The sequence below is a fragment of the Balaenoptera borealis genome (assembly GCF_965194805.1).
Source record: "Balaenoptera borealis genome assembly, chromosome: 18".
Lineage (NCBI taxonomy): Eukaryota > Metazoa > Chordata > Mammalia > Artiodactyla > Balaenopteridae > Balaenoptera > Balaenoptera borealis.
Genome location: NC_138877.1, coordinates 74,829,913 through 74,852,772, shown reverse-complemented (window position 1 = coordinate 74,852,772; position 22,860 = coordinate 74,829,913). Strand labels below are relative to the sequence as shown.

General features: G+C 39.3%; 1 protein-coding gene across 2 annotated transcripts in view; it reads right to left on the bottom strand.

The window, feature by feature from the left end:
• Nucleotides 1-242: 242 nt before the first annotated feature.
• Nucleotides 243-22,860, bottom strand: part of LOC309616071 (uncharacterized protein) — a 382,792-nt gene continuing 360,174 nt past the window's right edge. For both annotated transcript variants that reach the window (XM_082366269.1, XM_082366270.1), the window contains exons 6-7: nt 6,560-8,580; nt 243-5,809 (exon numbers count right to left, since the gene is read on the bottom strand). The gene's annotated coding sequence lies outside the window, so the exon portion shown is untranslated. The remainder of the gene's footprint in view (nt 5,810-6,559; nt 8,581-22,860) is intronic.

Here is a 22,860-nt window from a genome sequence, read left to right as displayed (position 1 = left end):
AATTAATCTCAGCATTCAAGTTTTGCAAAGCAAAACCTCCTTCCTAAGAAAAATCTTTAATGTTTTAAATTTATATTTTCAGTCAAGGGATTTTTGAAATGTCTTCATGTAAAAATTAATGTGTTAGAAAAGATAGTAAATGTCTTCTCATCTTAGCATTAGAATGATAAAAAGTCACCGATCTGTTCTTTTGGGGGCCATATAATTTTTTCATCTCTAAAGTTTATTGCAAGTTTGTAAGATTTCATGTTTCTCAGTTTCTATTTCTTTTTTTTTTTTTTTTTTTTTTTTTTTTTTTTTTTTTTTTTTTTTTTTTTTTTTTTTTTTTCAGTTTCTATTTCTAATGTGTGGATGTTATTTCTATATTTGTTAAAAATGTGTCTGCATTTTGCACATTTCTAAGATGATCTGCAGGTGTGAAGTTTCTGTTCGGATTTTTAAGTAAGTTGGTTTTTGAAATCTTATCTTTACATTGGAAACACTAAGGTGCTGGGGGCTGATTTATTTTTCAGAAGACTGGCTTGATTTTTAATGTCTTATTTTAAAAGTAAATTTAAAATGTTTATTAAAAGTCTTACTAATAAAATTTTGTTGCTGTTCTTCAGGTCATGATTTGGGACCTTTAGCAAGAAGAAGGGACTGTAAACCAAGTGCCACAATAAATTTGATTAGGAATAAAAGAGGATCATTTATTTTCCAGCCATTGGGCTGAGATTCCTTGGAAGAATAATTTTGGACCAGGCCAGGATGGGGGAGCATATTCATCATATTTGATTAATCAACTCATGAAAACTGACTTGATACTTGAAATGCATGCAGGGTTACTCCCAGGTTTGGGTTTCATCAAGGGGTCCCAAGCAACAAGCAAAACCCTCTTCCATGGGAGCATCACAGGTCAAGGTTAGATCATGGACATGAAGGTCCTCTGATGGCAGCATCCAACACCCCAGAGTCTGTGCAGTTGACCTCCTCTTCGCAAGTTCTTCCTTCCTCACTATCCATTCCCCATGCTCTTCTCCTGAAACTGAACATGCAATAAGAGCACACAGCCTAAAACAAGAGGGTCACTATTTGGTCAAGAATGTTTAAATAGCTCTGGATTCAACTAGAAGTCCAGGGCAGACTTATACACAAATTTTGATTTCACGCCCAGAATCGTTCAGTTAACCCAACTGCACTGGACTGATAAAGCAGAAGCAGAAGCCAAGACAGCAGGAAAAGGATTGGGAATCAGATAATACATCTCGGTTCAGGCCCCGTCCTGTTGACTAATGATATTGACCTTTCTGATCTCTGCTTCCTTATCCTGAGAACTGGTCAGCCACTGCGGCTCAGGAAAGAGGTCAAGACCAAAACACATTGGCAAGTGTCCACCATCTATTTATAAGAATCAAGAAAGCCACTTCATGAACTTCATCTTTAATGGGAGTTTTCTATGTTCCTGGTGATTCTCTTATTTGATGGTGAACTCCTTGAGGACATGTCTCCTGGCTTGGTTGTAATCATTCATATCACCTGCATTTTGCCTCATGGGTAGAATAACAAACTCATGGAACCTCAGAAAGGCCCTGAAACTGTCAATCACCGATCAGATATTTGACACTTTACTACATTCCTGTCTAATGATCATTGTGGTGGTTAATTTTACATGTCAACGTGGCTAGACCATGGTACCCAGTTTTTTGTTAAACAGCAGTCTAGATGTTACTGTGAAGATAGTTTTTGAATGAAATTAACATTAAATCAGTTGACTTTGAATAAAGCAGATTATTCTTCAAAATCTGGGTAGGCTTCATCCAGTTAAAGGTCTTAAGAGAAAAGGCTGAGGTCCCCTAGGGAAGAAAGAATTCTGTCTCCAGACTGCCTTTGGATTTAAGACTGAAACATTAACTTTTCCTTGAGTTTCTATCTTGCTGGCCTGCTCTGTAGATTTTGGACATGCCAGCCTCCATAACTGCATGGAAAACCCTGCCTAAGACAACCATTTAGCCACCTCTCAAATACTGTCAAGTTATCAGGATGCTTTTGAGATTGGCCTTTGTAACATCATGGTCCTGGGAGTAAATCCTATCTCAACCAGTTACTAACTGTGATTTTGAGTGAGTTACTTAGACCTTTCAGAGCCTAGCTCCCCATCTATGAAATAGGTATGACACCAACTACTCTGATGGAATGTCTTGGAAATCCCAGATGAAATATATGAAGCACTCATAACATAAATGGTTCTCAATAAATAGTAGTCACCATTTTGCTTTGATGAGCTAAATGTGAATAAATCCTGTTATTAACTGTACTAGTAGCTAATGGCAAGGCTAGTTTGAACTTCTCAAATGAATTCATCTTTCTAGGCTAGAAATTGACTGTGTACTCTATATTTTAGGATGGCCTTTTGTTGTAATGTTGTCATGCAGGCTACAGAGAGATACTCCAGACCTGAGTCAGCTTTCTTTATTCTGAGGCAGTAAAGAGAGACCTCTTAAAGGATGGCTCTCCATGGCTGGTAAGAGCAGTGGCTGGTTAGCAGAACCACAACTGAATGACCAAAGGATGGGGAGATAATGGTTTAAACCACTGATTAGCCCATGGAACTTGACTTAAAAAAAAAAGTGTAGGAATTCAAAGGAGAACCTTTCTAAGGATAGGTTTACCCCATTGATCAGATTCCCAAATGAATCAAATGTCTTTAAAACGTAATAATCACTAACCTAAGGTGTACAGGCTTTGTGGGATAATTATTTTATATGTGAGGGCTCACATTTTTTCTAAAGACCATAACTGTTGAGCAGATAATTGTTTTCTAAATATAAGTATTACAGATTTCAAGGGCATATCATCATGACTGACATTTTGGATATTAAGTCATAATAAATTATTAGAGATAATTTTTTTTTTAAAGTGATGATCCATTTATTTATTTATTTATGGCTGTGTTGGGTCTTCGTTTACTGTGCGAGGGCTTTCTCTAGTTACGGCAAGTGGGGGCCACTCTTCATCACGGTGCGCGGGCCTCTCACTATCGCGGCCTCTCTTGTTGCGGAGCACAGGCTCCAGACGCGCAGCCTCAGTAATTGTGGCTCACGGGCCTAGTTGCTCCGTGGCATGTGGGATCCTCCCAGACCAGGGCTCGAACCCGTGTCCCCTGCATTGGCAGGCAGATTCTCAACCACTGCGCCACCAGGGAAGCCCCTAGAGATAATTTTTAAAAGGAAAAACTTGAGCTTTTGTGAAATTGAATGCTTACATTTCATATTTAGTTTGATGTGATAAGGGTTTTAGAAAGATATATTTCAATCAATTGTTACCTAAGTGCATACTACAACACTTTTCACAAATTTTCTTTCAGTTCTAGGTCCCAAACTACTTCAGACTGGACACTGGGACTTTCTTATTTTTCAATCAGTATCTAAATTCAATATTTCCGAGAAGAAACTCAAGAACAGCTTTCAAGGAAGATTTTATCACCTCTCCTTAAATCACATTTCAAATTGCTAACACGGTATTGCATACACCACAGTGAGACCATGTGATCCACAGTCAAGACAGGGAGACATGACTTTAAAATGAGAAAGAGAGTCAGGAGCACAGAACCTCGTATCTAAGGATGATTTGGTTACACAGTGTATTTAGACAAAGCCAGAGACCTAACTACGAAGCTGTACTGAAATGTGTTTGTGAGAACCTGTGAGATGTCCAGCTCTGTACCAGGGGTCACTCCTTCAACAGCAGAAGCTGGCTGTCAGGAGCTACTGGCCTGTGGCAGTCTGAATTACCAACCACGAAGGAAGTCACCCAGGGACTCTCCATTAGGGAATTTTAACAATGCTTTCTTTGGGAACAAAAGTGATACAAATACTGATGAAAGCTTATATTTGCTACTACCTAAGTTTCTTAAGGCCATCACTTTTGGGGGAAAATTGAGAAATCATACCACTTTGTATTGGTCTTTGAAAAGAACTAGGAACTTTTCCACAAATGACTTTAACATCCATCACCTCAAGAGTTTATTCAACTTCAACATTTATCATTTTATCTTCTTCCTGTTTACTCTGTCACTTAGCATTACTTCTTTAGAGTTTTTTTGTGTGTTTTTTTTGATTTGTCAACAACGTGGGATAACACTTTTTTTTTACTACGACCCGGTGAGAGAGTTCATAGGATCAGGGTAGAGATCTCTGTCTGCAAGGATAAAATCCCATTTCTCTAGATTGACCTTAAGCAATCAACATAATACTGTTTCTTTTCATGATCTTCTGATTATTCAGGAAAAAAATTATCTTTCTTTGCTTAAGTTTGTAAGGCATTTTATATGTTGGGTTTTGCTCTTTCTGTCATTTGAAGCCTGTGTTATCTGCCTGTTCGTGGGAGCTGTCTCAGCAATAAGCTCTCATTCTAGGGAAAAAAAGAAACTGTGCAGTAATAGTTCATTTTGTCATCACAGATAACAGATCACGAATGAGTGGTAGCTTCATAATGTATGAAAAGATAATAATTCCTAAGGATGCTCATTTTAGAATAATACTAAAAAGAGAAAGGCAAGCTTAATTAGTGACTTTGAAAATTACTAGTTCCTGCTTCTATATGAGTTTAGTAAAACTACAGTAAATAATATTTTAATATCAATATTGTAGAGTCTTCAAACTTTATTAAAATTTGAAATACATATTCAGAAGCAAGAGTCTGATTTTTACGATTTCACTTTGGTAGCCTGTGCTGTTTCACTATGTGCTATAACGCGCACTACTACATTTGAATTTAATTCCTGGATCTGCCATTCACTGTGTGAACACACTTAATTTGAGAGCTTCTCCTCATGTTCCTTGCCTTCTAGCTTCTAGTTGGCAAAACAGGAGAATAAACAACATATTTACCCATTGTAATGAGATGAGATGAATGAGATGAACACAGGTTACTGCACAATGCTTTAAAAAAAATCATTTCTATTTGAAAGCAATATATGAGGTATTTAAAAGCAAGGATTTTGAAGTATACTTAGACCTCTGTTTGTAACTGGATTTGTTAAGTAGGAGCCATTTGGCCTGGAGGAAATTATAACTTTACCTCTCAAATACTAATGACTTACCTGTCAAATGAAGATAACAATCACACCACCACACAGAGCTGTCATGAGGATTCCATGAGACTGAAAAGCGTGTATAGCACATATTCTTGGATCTCAGGACTCCACTGGCATTGATGACCATTTATTTATTTATTTATAAATTTATTAATTTTATTTATTTATTTTTGGCTGTGCTGGGTCTTTGTTGATGCTCATGGGCTTTCTCTAGTTGCGGCGAGCAGGCCCTACTCTTCGTTGCGGTGCGTGGGCTTCTCATTGCGGTGGCTTCTCTTGTTGCGGAGCACGGGCTCTAGACACGTGGGCTTCAGTTGTTGTGGTGCGCAGGCTCAGTAGTTGTGGCTCGTGGGCTATAGAGAGCAGGCTCAGTAGTTGTGGCGCATGGGCTTAGTTGCTCCGCAGCATGTGGGATCTTCCCGGACCAGGGCTCAAACCTGTGTCCCCTGCATTGGCAGGCAGATTCTTAACCACTGAGCCACCAGGGAAGCCCAACCATTTATTATTGCATGAATAAGAGCTGAGGAATCAATTTCCACATAATTAAAATGATTTCCTTCAAGCTGAAGAGTAGGACTAATTCCAGTCTCAGTGTTTCCTAGAATAAGGTTGTGGGTCTAGTGGGCAGTTGCAGATGCAGATTGGGATCTTGGGTGGTAAGTCTTAGCTAGATGTTGCTTCTGGATTCATCAGTCATTGAGTAGTAATTGAAGCCACAGATATGGATGAAATCACCTAGTAAAACACAGAGAGAGAGAGAGAGAGAGAGAGAGAGAAGAACAAATCCATAGGGAGCACATATAGTAAAGGTCAGGAAGATGAACGAGAAAATATGTCTTTTCCCCTGAAACAAAAGGAATGGAACTAGGGGTTGGGTACAGACACAGCCAAAATTTTAGCTAGGAAGAGGGTAAAGAATTGACATATTTAATTATCTCTACATTCTCTGATGCAAGGTTTAGGTTAATTGAATGTGAGGAAAGAACAGAAATAAGGGCAGTCAAGGAACCAGCGTCAGTGAGGAATATAATTCATATGTGAGAATAGGAGGAGACAGGTTAGATAAGAGACATGCGCCATGGTTGGGGGAGATCTTAGCAGTTAGAATAACATTTATTTTCCATCCCTGAGGGAAATAATTAGATGAAAACAGAGCCTTGAGATCTTAAATTGCTCATGGAGTGCAGGATAAACTGTAGGGAAACTGGAGTCAAGGAAACCACTTAGCAGGCCATTGTGAGAAGGCGGCCTGAGGGTGACTTCTTGGGCGGGGTATATTCTAAATGGTCTGACCCTTCTGGTCTTCCTTTGGCCACTCCACCACCTTGAACCCCATCGATTATCTGCTTCTTCACATGGCTAGCAACTCTTCATCCTTCAGTTCTGTACTCAGGTATCATCTGTTCAGGGTAACTTTCCCTGACACCTGGTCTAACCTTAATATCCCTTCTCAGCATTGTCATAGCACCCTATCAAGAAACTCACCACACTCTACTGTAACGATTCATCCGCTCGTCTTTCTTCCCCGCTGAACTGCGAAATTCCTAACAGGCAGAAACCAGGCCTCCTTATTCCCTGGCATCTAAACACAGAACATGGAAGATTGTCAAAATTCAATGAAGGTGAATGAATGAATGAACGAACAAGTACATGTATACCGACTAAATACTATTAACATACATAACAAAATCATAAAGGAAACGCAGACAGAGCATATTTAATAGCAAGCTACGTGAAAATGGGTCTTCTAAGAAAATGAAGGGTAATGAATGAACATTTTTGGCAGCAAAGGTCAATAAATTCTTGTTAAGCCATTCCAGCCATAATGTGCATTCAAACCAGCAGCGTGTCCCTCACAGTCACTTCCACGTTATTCTGTGAAGCACTTAACAGATGCACTAAGCCTCTCCTTGTCAGCCGAGAGCCAAGGGGTGAGGATGGAATGAAGGTGCTTTTCTTTTCATGTGATCTTCTAACAGAACAGGCTTTTCTGCGAAAGGATTGAATCAGCCTGACCTTCCTGCAACTAGCGATGTTTTACAGTATTTTAAAAAAATGCCACCTGAAAGGCAGTGACTTTTATATGGTGGGGCTATGCCAATTGTCACACCAAGTCAGTGATTTCACAGAATCGGTCTGCTAGTAAGTTGTCAGAGCTTAGCTGTGGTCTGCCGAAGATGATCAGGCAGAAAACTCCTGTGTCTTTTATCCAGAAAAATGTAAGTTTCCTAACTCTAAAGGCATCATTTATTTTAGCATTCCTCCATATCCGTGTTTTTCAAACCTAGGGATCATGTGATCATGACCTAGTCACTTACAAATATAGAAATGGATCAAGTTTCATGAATTTTCTCCTTTTACCTCTTTTTTTTTTTTTTTAAATAAATTTATTTATTTATTTTTGGCTGTGTTGGGTCTTCGTTTCTGTGCAAGGGCTTTCTCTAGTTGCGGCAAGCGGGGGTCACTCTTCATCGCCGTGCGCGGGCCTCTCACTATCGCGGCCTCTCTTGTTGCGGAGCACAGACTCCAGACGCGCAGGCTCAGTAGTTGTGGCTCACGGGCCCAGTTGCTCCGCGGCATGTGGGATCTTCCCAGACCAGGGCTCGAACCCGTGTCCCCTGCATTGGCAGACAGATTCTCAACCACTGCGCCACCAGGGAAGCCCCCTTTTACCTCTTTTTAAAAAATTTTTTATTTTATATTGGAGCATAGTTGATTAACAGTGTTGTGTTAGTTTCAGGTGTACAGCAAAGTGATTCAGTTCTACATATACATGTATCTATTCTTTTCCAAATTCTTTTCCCATTTAGGTTATTCCAGAGTACTGAGCAGAGCTCCTTGTGCTATACAGTAGGTCTTGTCGGTTGTCTATTGTAAATACAGCGGTGTGTACATGTCAATCCCAGACTCCCAATCTCCTTTTACCTCTTGACCACACTTTACTGCTAGTCCGTGAATTTTTTAAAAAGCCCACTGCAACCCTTACCCTGATGTCTTTAGCCATTGGTGGTCTCAGTCACAGTTTGAGAAACATCATTTTACAACACGGTGGAAGCAGTAAAATTATAGTCTAGAGAGTAAGTTGCTGTTTCACTGTTGTATTGGTTTTTACTATTTTGCCTATTTTATTTAATCCAGCTGATCAATTCAGTCAAATTTCAGACTCTTTTTAATCTGTGTCTTAATAAACTTTATCTTTCAACTTCTTTTGGTTTTGTTCTATGTGTGTTGTGGTAGGGGTGGGGCTAGTGATGGAGAGAAAAGCAGGACCACAGACCACGAGAGCTATGTCTTAGGATGGAAGATAACCTTTAGGAATTATAGACAGTAAATGAGGCTTTAAGGTCATCTGGCTTCACATTCTTGGAATTTTACCTTGATATTTGCCTTATTCGTGCATCCACTCAACAAACCTTTTGTAGCACTTACTGTCTGTCTAGTTCTGTGCCAGGCTATTGGAGATTCAAAGATGAAATACAGGTTTCTGCCAGAAATACGTTTATCACCTGGGAACAAAGAAGATGTGAGAAAAATTATGAAGTAATTATTTTGAAAAAAACCAACCTACTCTCTACGTTTCTGGATCTGATTCAAACTGATATCTCAGTGCAATAAACTATTATAAGAAATGTAACAGATCTAAATTCTACTTGATAGAAAAATAAATCTCTAGTCCCAGTAGTTGCACTACATTTGTGATTTGAGCTTAACTTTATTCTCCCCGCCCCTGAACTAGTCAAGGGTTCCTCCAAAACACTGATTCCTTCTTGGTTTCAGACCCTCATCTCCTTGGAAGAACAATTAGAGATTCTTCTCTGCAATGCTCTGTGCGTTTGAGGACTTGATACCTTGATAAGTCCGCTCTGTTAACCTTAGTGCACACACTGCTATGTGCTTGGACTAGGGTTTATCTCATTTCCTCATTGTTAAATCATAGTAATGAGTAAAAGACTTAAGAAAGCCAGGGTGTGGATAACTGTTAAGTGTGATTCAGTATCTATTTGCTTTGCTCCTGGGGATAGCTAGAGAAAGGGATTGTCTTGCATCTGATACCATTTGCTAAGAGCGATATAAAAATGCACATCAGAAGAAAGGAATCCAAAAGCATAAATAAGCCCTTAAATATTTTCAAGAAAGAAAATTATAAATAGGTCTCTTTCTGGGAAAAGATTTACACTTTCCCTTCTAAGTTGGTTCAATGGCTCCTGCTTGAACTGTGATATGAGATCTCTAAACTGGTGACTGAAAATACACAGAAAGTACCTAGCAGAACTGGAAAATTTAGCAGGAAATGAACAAGCAGTGAGAATAGGGACAAAGCGTGGTCTAGTTTTTAGTTGCTTTTCAGGTCACAGCCAGCCAAACAGAACTACATTTGAAATTCTCAGTGGCGATTGTAGGTTCCATTTCAGTTTCCAATATCTCCCCGTTGGGCCTGGGCTCTGAGGCTGCTGTGCCCTGGGGGACAGAGAGCTGCATGTGGTCGTCACAAACCCTGTGACCCTCAACTGCCACATTACCTTTCTCATCCTCGGGTTCCTCCTCCGCTTTGCGTGAGGTGTTAGTGCCCATCTCACTAGATTATGGCGCTGATTACATGAGATCATGTAAATTCCGGTGTGCAGATGAATTTAAATGGCAGTTGCATTAAATTTCAATCTGAACTTGTTCTTCCTGTTTTCTCTTTCTTGACTGTATCAACCAGTCTCGGGACTGCACTTACTGTCTTCGTATGAAAGACACCAAATCCTGTTATCGACAGCATCAGACTTCTCTCCCGAGCTGCCTTGCTTGCTGACTATTTGTCCTTGGGTAGAATACCCTCACATCCCATTCCATCTGTTTAAATGATTATATTTACCCCAAACCAGCTTCGTGTCCCATAGCTTCCTTTCCTGTTAATGACAGAATTATCCTTTCCAGGTGCCTAAGGTCAAAACCCTGGTGTCACCTTCCTTGCTCCTCAGTCCACACCTGCTGATTTTCTACGCTGTATCAGGCCCCGTGTTAGCACGGAGACACACAGTGATCAACAAGGCAGACATTCAAGCTCCATCTTCTTTACTGTTTTCCTCCACTCTGCCTCTGTCACCTCAACTTCCCTTTTACCCTCCACTGCCATCACTGCCTTCAAGTGCAGCAGTAGTTAGCACAAGCCTTTCCACATTTCAGTGCATCTTCCACACTCCTGCTAGACTGGTACCTCTCAGCCACATCCTTGCACAGAATTTCCAGATGTTTCCTGTCTGCTCTAGCAGTGGGCACAGACTCCTTAGCCCTCTATTATGGACCAACACCACCTTTCCAGTGTCATCTCCAACCCAGATCTTTGTAACTCTCCTATCCTGGTTCACAGCGGGCTTTTTTCTTTTTTTTTTTTTTTAAATTTCTATTTATTTATATTTATTTTTGGCTGTGTTGGGTCCTCATTTCTGTGCGAGGGCTTTCTCTAGTTGCGGCGAGCGGGGGCCACTCTTCATCGCGGTGTGCAGGCCTCTCACTGTCGCGGCCTCTCTTGTCGTGGAGCACAAGCTCCAGACGCACAGGCTCAGTAATTGTGGCTCACGGGCCTAATTGCTCCGCAGTATGTGGGATCTTCCCAGACCAGGGATCGAACCCGTGTCCCCTGCATTGGCAGGCAGATTCTCAACCACTGCGCCACCAGGGAAGCCCCCAGCGGGCTTTTTTATTCATTTGCTTTGGCTCAAATTTCTTCCCTCGACCCCCCAAACCATAGAGGAACGAACGTCTTTTTCTCCACTCCTAAAAACTGTGCCCATCTTTAAAACAAGCTCTATTATCTTCTCTTCTCTAAAGCCTTAATAGAGTATTCTTAGCCAGGGGCTGAAACACTCACTCATTCTCACCTAAGCTTTATTTCATGGGAAGAAAATCTAGGAATGTTCTCACGTATCAATTAGCAGGTTTTAAAGTTGAAAGTGCATTTATTTTCCTTAGCTTCTCTGCAAAATTCTGAATAGACAGTTCAATGTTTCCACTGTTCATCTCTCACTCTCTCCATGCATGTATAAGTTTGTATATATTTATGTCTATTTTTACATATATATTGATAGATAAAATTCAGAGCACCATCCTGCTTATATAAAAAGCACAATATAATTTGGAAATTTCCTATCATGTATTGAGACCAGCAGGACCCTGTGGGGTTCCTGGGCACAAAAGTTTTTCTGTGTTCCCTGCTTGCAGGAAATCAGCTTCATTCAGCCTCCTTGACCTTCTCTGAGTTCCAACAGGCAGGTTCAGACAGTTGCTAATCAGGGAAGGGAGGGATGCAGAGACAAGAGAGGAACCGTCAGGAAACAATAGCGCAGGCTCGGGGGCAGGGTCCTGGTTCCCCTCAAGGGATACACAGAACAATATCTTTGAGCTTTTTGCAGACACTGAAACCCCTACCAGGTGGGAGAAGCCAAGGGCAGGCTGCCCACAAGGACGCAGACCCCAGACCGGTTGGAACCAGAAGGTTGATGATGTCGACTCCCAATTACCTCACCACCAACCAGTCAGAAGAATGTCCACGAGCAGATCATGCCCACTTTGAACCATTCCTATGAAGCTCCTCACTACCCCCTCCATGCTGGGACACACAATTTTGAAGGCATAAGCCCACTGTGGCCCCCTTTGCCTGGGAAAGCAATAAAGCTATTCTTTTCTACTTCATCCAAAACTCTGTCCCCGAGATTTAATTTGGAGTCGATGTACAGAGGCCGGATTCGGCATCAGTATCATGTATGCACGTAAATAATTACTTGTAAAATCTTAGTAAAAGTGATTTGCTTCTATAGCCCTCAACACTCTACCTAAATAGCTGAGCAGTGCAGATAACAGATAGGACTCTAAAGAAATCTACGACTCTCAAATAAAGATGGTTTTAGGTTCTTGCAGTAATTAGCTCAGTTTTTAAATTCACCAAAATTCCACACTGAACTTTTTTTTTGTTTTCCAGAGCTGGGTTGTGATTGATTTTTCTCAACACAAACAGCAGTAGATTAGGGAATTAATTAAGGGAAACCTAGAATGTCTTCTTCTTCATTTCGCTTCGCTTACAATGCCTGCTGGGTGGATGGAGGTGGCACTGTTAAGGAGATTATTTCTCCTTAGGGTGTGCAGAATATAACAAATGTTGTGATTAAAAGGCCTAAGGGATTTATATTGAGAAAAGTCTCAGTGATGACCTAACCACTAAAGAGTGCTCAAAGAAATCAATTGCAATTAATCCTTCCAACTGGTAAAAAAAAAAAATGGTACCAAATTTTTTTAAACAACCTAAAATTTAAAAAAATATAGAGAATGACCCTAAAATATAGTCTGAAAAAATGTCATAAAAGTAACACATTTAGAGTTACACATGTATAATTTCACATGTGATAAATTAGCCTCTGGTACTTTCCTACATTTCTTTGAAGTAGATTTGTTCCTGAAAAGTTTGCATTGAGAATATTTATAAAGGTTGCTTTTTGGGGGAGAGATATTCTAAAGCAAAGCACCATTTTTGGCTAATTATCGAGTGCAACTCAATACCTGTGGTAAATTAGTTTGTGATCATTTGTTTCCTGCTGCTTAGAAACAAATGAAAAACTTTGGTATTTCAAAATGTTAAAATGTTTTTAAAGTTGCTTTTTAAAACTCTTCAAAATATGTTTTAAAAATCTTACCCTGCATATACCCTTCCCTTCCCTTCAGCAGGTAAACGTTGTCCATGGTTTTTGCCCACCTCTATTCTCTTCTTTAAGTTATTATTTCCTGTGCTGGCTTATTTCCCATGCAAAGTAATCTGGGCTTTGATCAATATCTGTTTCTGTCATCATAGAGTTATTTCAGGGATGTGGATGGTATGGCCCAGCCTTGAGGGTCTAGTTCATGCCTCTGTTCGCAATTCAAGTCTGAAGTTCATGTATGAAGGGGAAGGTAGATGGAGGAAGGTTTCTCTCTCTTTTGGAGCACAACACCCCAAAGTTCTTCCTTACAGCGCTGCCAGACCGTGTGACAATCACTGATATCTAGCTAACAGCGCTATTTAGAAAATATCAGAACAAAGCTCCTCAAGATGGTTTTCAAGGTTCTTTATGATGTGGCCCTGCTTGCTGTTCAGCATCGTTTCTCCCTCCATCTCTCTAAAATGCTGTGCCCCCCACTCCCACCTTCTTCCAGCACCACCAAGGCCCCACTTGTGCTCTTTGCATGTACTTTTCATTTGGCCTCAAACGTTCTCCAACTATGTCTTCATCCTTTCTGATGAATCACCAGGGCTCTTGCCTCCTCCAGAATGTGGGTAGGGATCCTCCCCACCTGGCCCCCATTATATCCCTGAAAGTCTACTGTGTTCTAGTTGTCTCTTTAATTGCTTTACCCTCCACCCATATCTGCCATGAAACCCTAGAACCCAGACTGTCACCTGACACCAAGAAAGCACTTACTGAAACTAACACAATGTTGTTAAATCAACTATGCTCCAATATAAAATAAATTAAAAAAAAATAAACTACATAATATTTTATGAAAAAAAAGAGAAAGCACTCACAAACACGCTTTGAATGCTATAATGAATTGATGCATGTGTGAGCAGATAAAGTTATAAATGAGTGAAGCTCTGAGCCCACCGTGGATTTTACTGCACTTCCCTCTCCACTGGGATTGATCTGCCAGCCCTGAAGTGTGTGCTTCTGCGTGTAGACATGCTTTGGATATGGAAAGAAGTGTTGTTTGTTGGGCCCCATCCTTAAAAACTTCCCTCCTGAGCACAGGCTCTTGCAGCTGTGACTTGGTTTCACAACAGAGGATCTTGTAGGCTGAGTCATCCAAGGACCCCAGGAATCATGAGCTGCACAGCCAGCCCGACTGTGCACAGTGGCTCTTGCTTGTCACTGATTTTTGAAGAAAAGCCAGTTTCCCTTCTTTCCTTCCTAAACATTTACATTAGGGCATATCTTTATCCTTGCATGATAATCTCCACGGCAGGGGTAGCAGCTGCAGGAGAAGCTCACCCCTCTTGTCTCTCACGTGGCCCTCTGCATCAGACGTTCTTCATACTTTGAAGTGTCAACGAATAATTTCCAGAAAGTTAAATATATCTACATGTACCCATATAGAAGGAAGATGTTCAAGGATTTTATTCAACTCATTGATTAGTGAGGGAACCAGGAAGATGGTGAAGCTGGATTCAAAAACATTTGAGGGAGAGGAGTTTGAATACATCCTCAGGAAATACATGAAAAAAAGCAGAATATTAGAATGGGATATGGGTAAGTTAAGTACAAAAATGATTAATGACCCACAGGGCAATAAAACAGAAATCTTTTGGGTTGATTTTACTACTGAACAGAAATCTGTAGTTAACATGCAACTTCATAGTGCCTACACTGTAATCAAAGAGGACCAAACAACAAAGTCAAATGTGTTAAATAAACATTGGCTGGGCTTGATGAACAATAACCCACTATGATATAGAAAGGGCATGCCACTCACCTTTTTTCTTTATTTCCAAGTTTCAAATAATTTTCCTTAATAGCAGTTATCCTCTTTGAGAATTTGATGGAAGCTATGGACCACTCAATCAGAGCATTATGTGCACTATTTTAGGAGGCTTGTGGTCTCCCTGAAACCCACGCATAGGTCCCCAGTGGTCCATGAGCCTAAGAGTGGGAGCTCCTGGTCCTGATTCTCCATGGCTGAAACACGTGCATAAGACCACCAGGATGACCGTATATCTTGGCTTTCCTTTCAGGGGAGCATGCAGGATATTCATTATAAACAAGTGGATTCAAACTCCAGCGGATTTAGTCAGCTAACTCCTCCAGTCTTCGGAGCAGTAGGGAAGAATCTGGCACTACTGCATCAGTCTGCCAACCCCAAACAGCCACCACTGCCTTGTGCTATGTGAGGCATGAAACCAATGGAGCTGCAAGGCATCGGCTCAAGGGGAAATGTGAGAAATTCTAGGTGAGATGATGTGAAACTATGAGTAGGAGGTAGGGGCTGAACTGTCATGACATCAAGCAGATAGGGAGGACTCTGTGCCCTCTTCAATGTACAGGGCAAAAAAAAAGCAACTATTTATTATTGTTGTATGATGCTGTTTCTTATTTTTCAATAAATACTTTGGGCAACTCTAAACTGAAAACAAAAGTTCTTTTTCAATGAAAATAAGGTACTGGGTTTCCATTTTGCAAGAAAGTTGATGATGCACTTGCATGATTGGATTGTTTTTCAACGTTTACCATCCATAGAAGGGGTAGGAGCAGGGCTAATATGATGCCACCAACAGCTCCTGGACCAGCATCAACAACTACTCCTCAAGTTATTTTTATTTTTGAGGCTTGACTCAAATATTATTTAAAGGCTTTAGAAAAGGTCCGTTTTATATTATTCAGTGAAGCATGTTTCATTTAGATCAGGGACCCCTGTTTCAGTTAATTTCACTCATTTCTTTTTAAGTCCAGGTTTCTGTTTGCACCTACAAAAAGAGAAGCAGGTTCATGCGTTGGCTCCTTTGGCAGAAGAATGTGTCAAAGAGTTAAATGGTTCCAGTTTCATGTTAGTGCCATCAGAAGTTGCAGAGGGAAAAGGAGTTTATCTCAATAAGAGTTCCAAGTTTTCATCCAGTTCACAGAATCAAAGTAAGACTTTTGGAAATTAATTCAGTCAAGGGTGGAACATGATTGCAAATGCTATTACGTAATCCAATAAAAAGCTCAACATTGAAGATAAGATAATGTATTTTTGTTCTTTTCTGGTTTGTTTGTTTTTAGTGATAACACTATATAAATTCTGGTCAAGCACAGCATTGTGGTAAGACTATGTTTTTACTAAACTAAGAAATCTGTGAACTTGGTTGTAATGTACACATAATTCATAACTGGCATCCAAATAAGTTCAATAGTTTGAATATAGAATGATAATGATTTTGCTATATTCATCCTTAGAAGCACGACTCCAAAATGGGAATACAAAAAATATTTCAGCATGGCAGTTCATTTGTTATACATCATCATTCAGGTTTTGAAATGCTTGAGCCTTGAAGAATCCCAGTTTAATACCTAAAATGGTATTGAACTTTGGTGACAGGATCTTTAATATTTTGGTTGCAATTTTGTTCAAAATCACTTGAAAATCTTTAATCACATTATTTGATAACTCGAGTACCCCCCCCAAAAAAAGTCAGCTTGTGAAGCTTTTAGCAAATCATGATAATTCAAAACAATGTTTCTGAATCGGAAGATATTGTACATTGTTCTATAACAGCAAGGGATGAACCAAACACATTAAATGGTGAGAAGTAGAAAGGTATTTAAGATTTAAATGTGATATTCTATAATTACATTTTGAAATAAGTTGATTTACCATAAATATTATTTGATAGAGCTCCTATTTTTAATTGAGTAAATTAATACTTTGTAGCAAATTAAACTGAGAAGGGCTATAAATTTGCAGCATCTAAGTTTAATTCCCCTAAAAAACGTTCAAAAGAATGTTGTGAAATTATCTGTTGAATGAAAGTATCCTAAATGGAATTACTTGGCAAATATTTAATCTGAAATGTTCACGTATTTTAATATGAAAACAAATCAGAAATGAGTATATTATTCATGTAGAAGAATTTATTTTCCGATTACCAGCTATCTCAGCTCCTATAAAAAGTGTGTTTTCTCATTTCAAAATATCAGGGGCATACATATATTTCCTTGTTCTGACAGTTGAAGAAACTAGAAGCAATGACACTCCAGAAGCAACAAGCATATCTAATGCCCAGATCTTGGTTTCTAATACCATTGTCTAGGAAAAGGAATCAGGGAGGGCTCCCAGGAGAACTGGCTGAATTTATGACAGGGGCAGAAAATATACATGATGTGCCTATAGCGTCTGGTGGTGCCAGAAAACAAAAAAGTGCAAAAAATCCCCAGACCCTACATTGATGGAGGTGCCAGAGGGACTCAGGAGCCAAAAAGAGGAGCTCTCAATGGCCCAAACTACGACAATTTGAACAACAACATAGATTGGGACATAACCCAAAGTAACCCATCCAAACAGCTGTGAGCTCATACTAATATAAATAAATGACAAAATAAATAAGTGAATAAATAAATAAGGGAGAATAGACAAATATCCAAATAATTTATGTGGATATTCTACCCTCAAGGATGTGTAGCATAACCTCCCTCTGCTTAAATATGGGCTGTGAAGAGTGACTTCTCTCAAAAAAGGACGGTATGGAAATAGGGAGAAAAGTAACTTTCCAGTGGAGAAACCTGACAGACCCGACGTCAGTCACGTGTCAAGGTTGGCATCAACAGGGATAATTCACGTTGCCAGCATGTACGTTTGATATGATACAAGAATGGGACTTTACCTCTGTGGTCTTCCTCCCTAAAACACATTATCCCAGTCAAATCCTGGGAATAAACTACTAGACAAATTCCAACAGAGGGGAGTCCTACAAAATATTTGACCAGTCCTTCTGAAGACTGTCAAGGGCACCAAAAACAAGTCTAAGAAACTATCACAGCCAAGAGGAGCCTAAGGGTACATGAGGATGAAGTGTTACGTGGCATCCTGGACAGGATCCTGGACTAGAAAGAAAACATTCGGTTAAAACTAGGGCGATCTGAATAAGCTATGGACTTTAGTTGTAATAATGTACCAAGACAGGTTTATTAATTGTAACAAATGTACCATACTAACATATGAATAACAGGGGAAACTGGGTAAGGAGGTATATGGGAACTCTTTGGACTATCTTTTTAATTTTCCTGTAATACTAAAACTATTTTTAAAAATAAAATTTATTTTAAAAATAATAAAAGCATGAATACAAGGGCACATACTTTACCTTTCATGGATACAAGGGCACAAACTTTACCTTTCACTTTGGGCTCCAATATGGCTCGGCTATCACTGGCTGTATCCCCACCTCATTTGAATGGAAGGTCCCAATATTTTGTACATTTATTTCGATACTGTAGATGTGTTTCCACTGAATTTCAGTCAGGATTTTTCCCCAGAAACAATTCTGAATCTGTAAAAATATTACAGTATGCTATGATATTGAGCAGTCAAATCCCTCAATAAATGAAAACTTTGTTTAAAAAAACAAAATCAAACATCATCTACAAAGAAGAGCCAATTTTAAATTCAGTAACTATAAAATAATACTTTGGAAAAATTGCTGGTAATTTTATTTTAAAAATTAAAAATAATACACTATTAAAAATGTCTTCAGAAAAAGTCACATGTATCAATGTTCATCTCTGCAGTTTTTTTTAAATGCTAATACACTAAATGTACACTAAATGCTGCCATTTTTTCCCTTCCAAATAAATATTTTATACATACACCCAACCCATTCTTGTAGTTGTGCTTGTTCTCACTTCCCACTCTTGGTAATATTCTTTTAATCATTTAAAAAGTTACCTCGGACTTCCCTGGTGGCACAGTGGTTAAGAATCCGCCTGCCAATGCAGGGGACACGGGTTCGAGCCCTGGTCCAGGAAGATCCCGTATGACGTGGAGCAACTAAGGCCATGAGCCACAACTACTGAGCCTGTGCTCTAGAGCCTGTGAGCCACAACTACTGAGCCCATGTGCCACAACTACTGAAGCCCGCGTGCCTAGAGCCCATGCTCTGCAACAAGAGAAGCCACCGCAATGAGAAGCCTGCGCACTGCAACGAAGAGTAGCCCCCGCTCGCCGCAACTAGAGAAAGCCCGCGCGCAGCAACGAAGAGCCAACGCAGCCAAAAATAAATAAATAAATACATAAATGTATAGAATAAAATAAAATAAAAAGTTACCTTTTCACCTTAGCATGATGTGGTGCTTGTTCATCTTTATAACCAGTGAAGGGTACCACCCAATAGAGCAGAACTGGCAAAACTGATTGTAGGAGGGACCATAATTTAGAACAAACCTGTTGGAAAAACTGCTGTAACAGTAAAGTTGAGGGTAAGTGCTGGAAATCAGACACAAAAGACCACACATTGCATGCTTCTGTCTACATGAAGTGTCTATAGAGGCAAATATATAAGGAAAGATTAGTGATGCCTGGGCCAGGGGGCAGAAATGGATATTGAATGGAAATGAATACTGAGGATATTTTTGGGATGATGGAAATGTTCTAAATCTGGATTATGGTAAAGTTCACATAATTCTGTCAATTTACTAAAATTCATTGAATCATACACTTAAAAGGGTAAATTTTATGGTATGTAAATTATACCTCAATAAAGCTGTTTTTGAAATGATGCTTATCAAGATGGTGGTGCACACAGATCATCTCAGCCAGTTTGGTGTCATCAAGACGAATTTCTAAACTTGAGAATTAATATGGTTACTTTGCCTCTGAATCTGCTCCGAGGCAGCACTGAACCTCACAGGAGGCAAACTGCCATCCTCCTGTGTAGAAACAAATGTGTTCAGGGCCCTTAATCCGTGATAGAAACTGTGCAAAGGACTTCACAATGAATAAGCTCTATAGTGAATTTAAGAAATTAATTATTCTGGGTCTTGTAATTAATTTCTCTTTCATTCTGCCATTACTCCTTCATTTCTATCATTTCTGTTTGACAACTTAAAAAAAATAACCTATCTTTCTTCTTTTCATAGTTTAATGTCAGCTAGAATTTTAGATGTCCCTTTTCTTTTCATTAATGCAAAGTTCCTTTCCTTTTGTACCTGAGACTGCTGAGTTCAAGCAATTAGTTGTTGAAAAAGCTATGAAAATTTTTCTGTTCCCAACTGAACTGAAGATCCTAACCTGTGAATAAATAAATGCCATTGATGGGTTAGAAATCAAGGGAAGAAAGACTACAACGAAAACATTGCTGCAGGAAAGGGCACTCTTTAGCAACCCTTAATGCTTCGGTATTTATGGAAAGTATTCATGAATGTAAAACAAGGGTATTACTCACCTCTTTGTATGATTAGGGGAAAGGACCAGAAAGGAGCCAGTTAATTAACAAAAAAAAGAAAGAAAATTAAAAAGTCCAGTGGTGAGAAATTGAACATATCAACCATGAAACTGTGTTAATTTGATAAGTAAAGTGTCTTAGTTCAAATGTAGATCCTGGACACTTAACAAAATGGTGACAAAATAATTAGGAATGAAGGCATATTATACACACATTAGCAGCTGAAATGAATACAGTATAAAGCTCCCTTCAGGAAAATGCTTTTTGCACAGCACAGAGCAATTATGCATAGACTTGATTTTATTTCCTCATTCAAAGAGGATCTGGGAAGAATGACAAGGAGCCTTTCTAGTTCGGTTGAGTTCTGAAGCCCACAAGCCAAAGCAGAGAAGGAAGAGAAGGTTAAAGTGGGGAAGAGAGGGATGTGGAAAACTAACAAATGAAGAAGCATGTGCACAAAGCCCTGCGTTGTAGCCCCTTCCCTTCTCTTCTAATTTTCTGATTCTCTGCTTTGGCTCTCTCTCCTTCTCACCTTTATCCTCTCACATTTTTGTCCCCTTTAAGATTTTTCTCTAGTCTCTTTGTATATTTCATCTTCACTCTTTTCTTTCCTTCCTTCTCAAAAAAACATTCATTAAGGCAAGAAAGCTCTTGAGAAAAAAGAAAATGAATGGTTTAATTTTTGTACCAAATTCAAAAGGTGGAGACAAGGAAAGGAAACCAATGCATCATGTCTTTATAGCTCAGACAGGATGGCAACCTTAGGAGAAAATAGCAAACCAGGGGATAGAAACTGAGGCCTTTCATGGAAAAAGGTAATTCATTACAATACCTATTGTTCTGAGGCTGGGTGTGCGAACTGATATTTGTACAGTTTCAGCCAGGTAATTGGGTTCTCTTGCTTTGTCTCTTTCCCTTGAGGAGTTTAAATTTTTCCTTTTATAACTATAATACAAAGATGAGTCAGTGGCCCATTTTTTAAAAAGTAGATTTTTTTTAACACAGTTTACAGTATAGTTAGAAATGAACAGTCTTCTCTTGTGCATAAAGCATCCAGGGAATGGATTTAACTGCTAATTTTGAAAGAGGAAGGAAAAAGGTGACTCTATGCTTACACATCAAAGTCATTTCATTCATCAAGTCATTTTATATTATCAAAACCATCATTTCACTTATTGCCCTGCAGCAATACCTGTTGCTCATTATTATTATTCATTATTATTATGATGTGTTCATTATTATTTCTATTTTTATTACTATTATGTGCATAAAGCAACTGAAGTTAAATCTTTTTTGCCCGGTCATTCATGTCATATGTTTTTAGACCTGAAAAGATCAATCCCTTCATCTTACAAAAGAAAAATAGAGGTGCAGGGAAATTAAGTGCCTTGCCATGTCACATTGCTAATTAGCAGCAAATTTGAGACTAGAAGTCGGGCCTCCTAGAGTGCTCTGGCCGCTAGATCATGCTGCCTTTTATTTACCCTCACAATGATTCAACCAGCATGGAAATACAGATATTTCATAGATGTTTGCATTCTTTTTAGCTAAGTCATGAAGCAGCGAACGCTTGCATACAAACTACTTTGGATGGTGTTGACAAATCCCAGAGACGTTGTAAGTTATAAGGTTAAGGTAGAGGTGGTAATTCAAGGCCAGCCTTAAGCCATACTAAAGCACCCCAGTATTTCAGGAATTGGGACAATTTGTCAGGATAGCAGTAAGTAACAGATACTGGGTAAGCATTCTCAAAGTTGGTCCCATCACTCCTGTCTTTCTGACAGCAATTGGCTGAATGCAACCAGCATTCTCTTCTTCATTTCATCTTCTCATTCCTTATTAGAATTCAGATTTACTTCAAAGCAGGGAGCCTCCATAATTATCCTTTATTTTTCTGAAAGATAAGATCCCGATCTCATACACTGTCCCATTAGGACACACAGACTTTGAGGCAGGCAGTGGGCGTCTGTCTGATACCTTTTCCATGGTCCAGTATGAAGGTGGATGCAAATCACAAGTATGGCCAAAAAAGAAAGAGAAGAAAGAGCCAATCCTTATTAATATTCTTCATAATCAACCTTCATAGTCAGAGGTGTTTTATTTCCATGATGGTTCCTGGACAAAACCCATAAAAGACTGCACGAAGGTTGATTTTCTAAGAGAACAGTTTTTATTGCTTCTCTTCGGTGCCTTCAAGCACATGATCTAATCTTTGTGTGCCTCAGTTTCCTCTTCTGTGAAATGAGGCCAACAACAGTGCCCTCCTCAAAGGTCGGTTGAGGTTTAAATGAGTCAAAATTCAAAACGCTTAGCGTAGTGACTCGTGCACGGTCCATCCCCCCAAAAAGAGCTGCTTAATATTTTTCCCAGGAAAAATACTAAAGTTGTAGATTAACTATCAAACAACTTTTAGAAACTATCTTGTTAGAATAATCTTTCCTGGTTAGCCATGAACAATGCACCAACAACAGGGAACAGTCTGTATTGTTCATAAGAAACCCAACGGCCTTCCACCCCCAGGTTTTCTGTGCTGCACACTGATTTTCACTCCCACGTGCACAGGGTTCCACCCCTAGTAACAGGCATATTTGAACGCAGATTTTGCTCTTTCATCCTCAGCCCTCTGAGGCTCTAGGAGATTCATGGCTCTCATGTTTGAAAGCGGTGTTCCTTGGAAATATTTAACATTTGGGTGACTTACCTTTATTATGGAAATTAATACTCTCACAGTTTTATTCATTAATATTTTAATATGTTTACGATGAGACTCAACCCAAACCAATTTCCAAATCAAATCTGTCCCTCTGTAATTTGATTTGTTGGAACAGAGAACAAAAGCATTACCAACAGGGCAGTTTGAATGAAA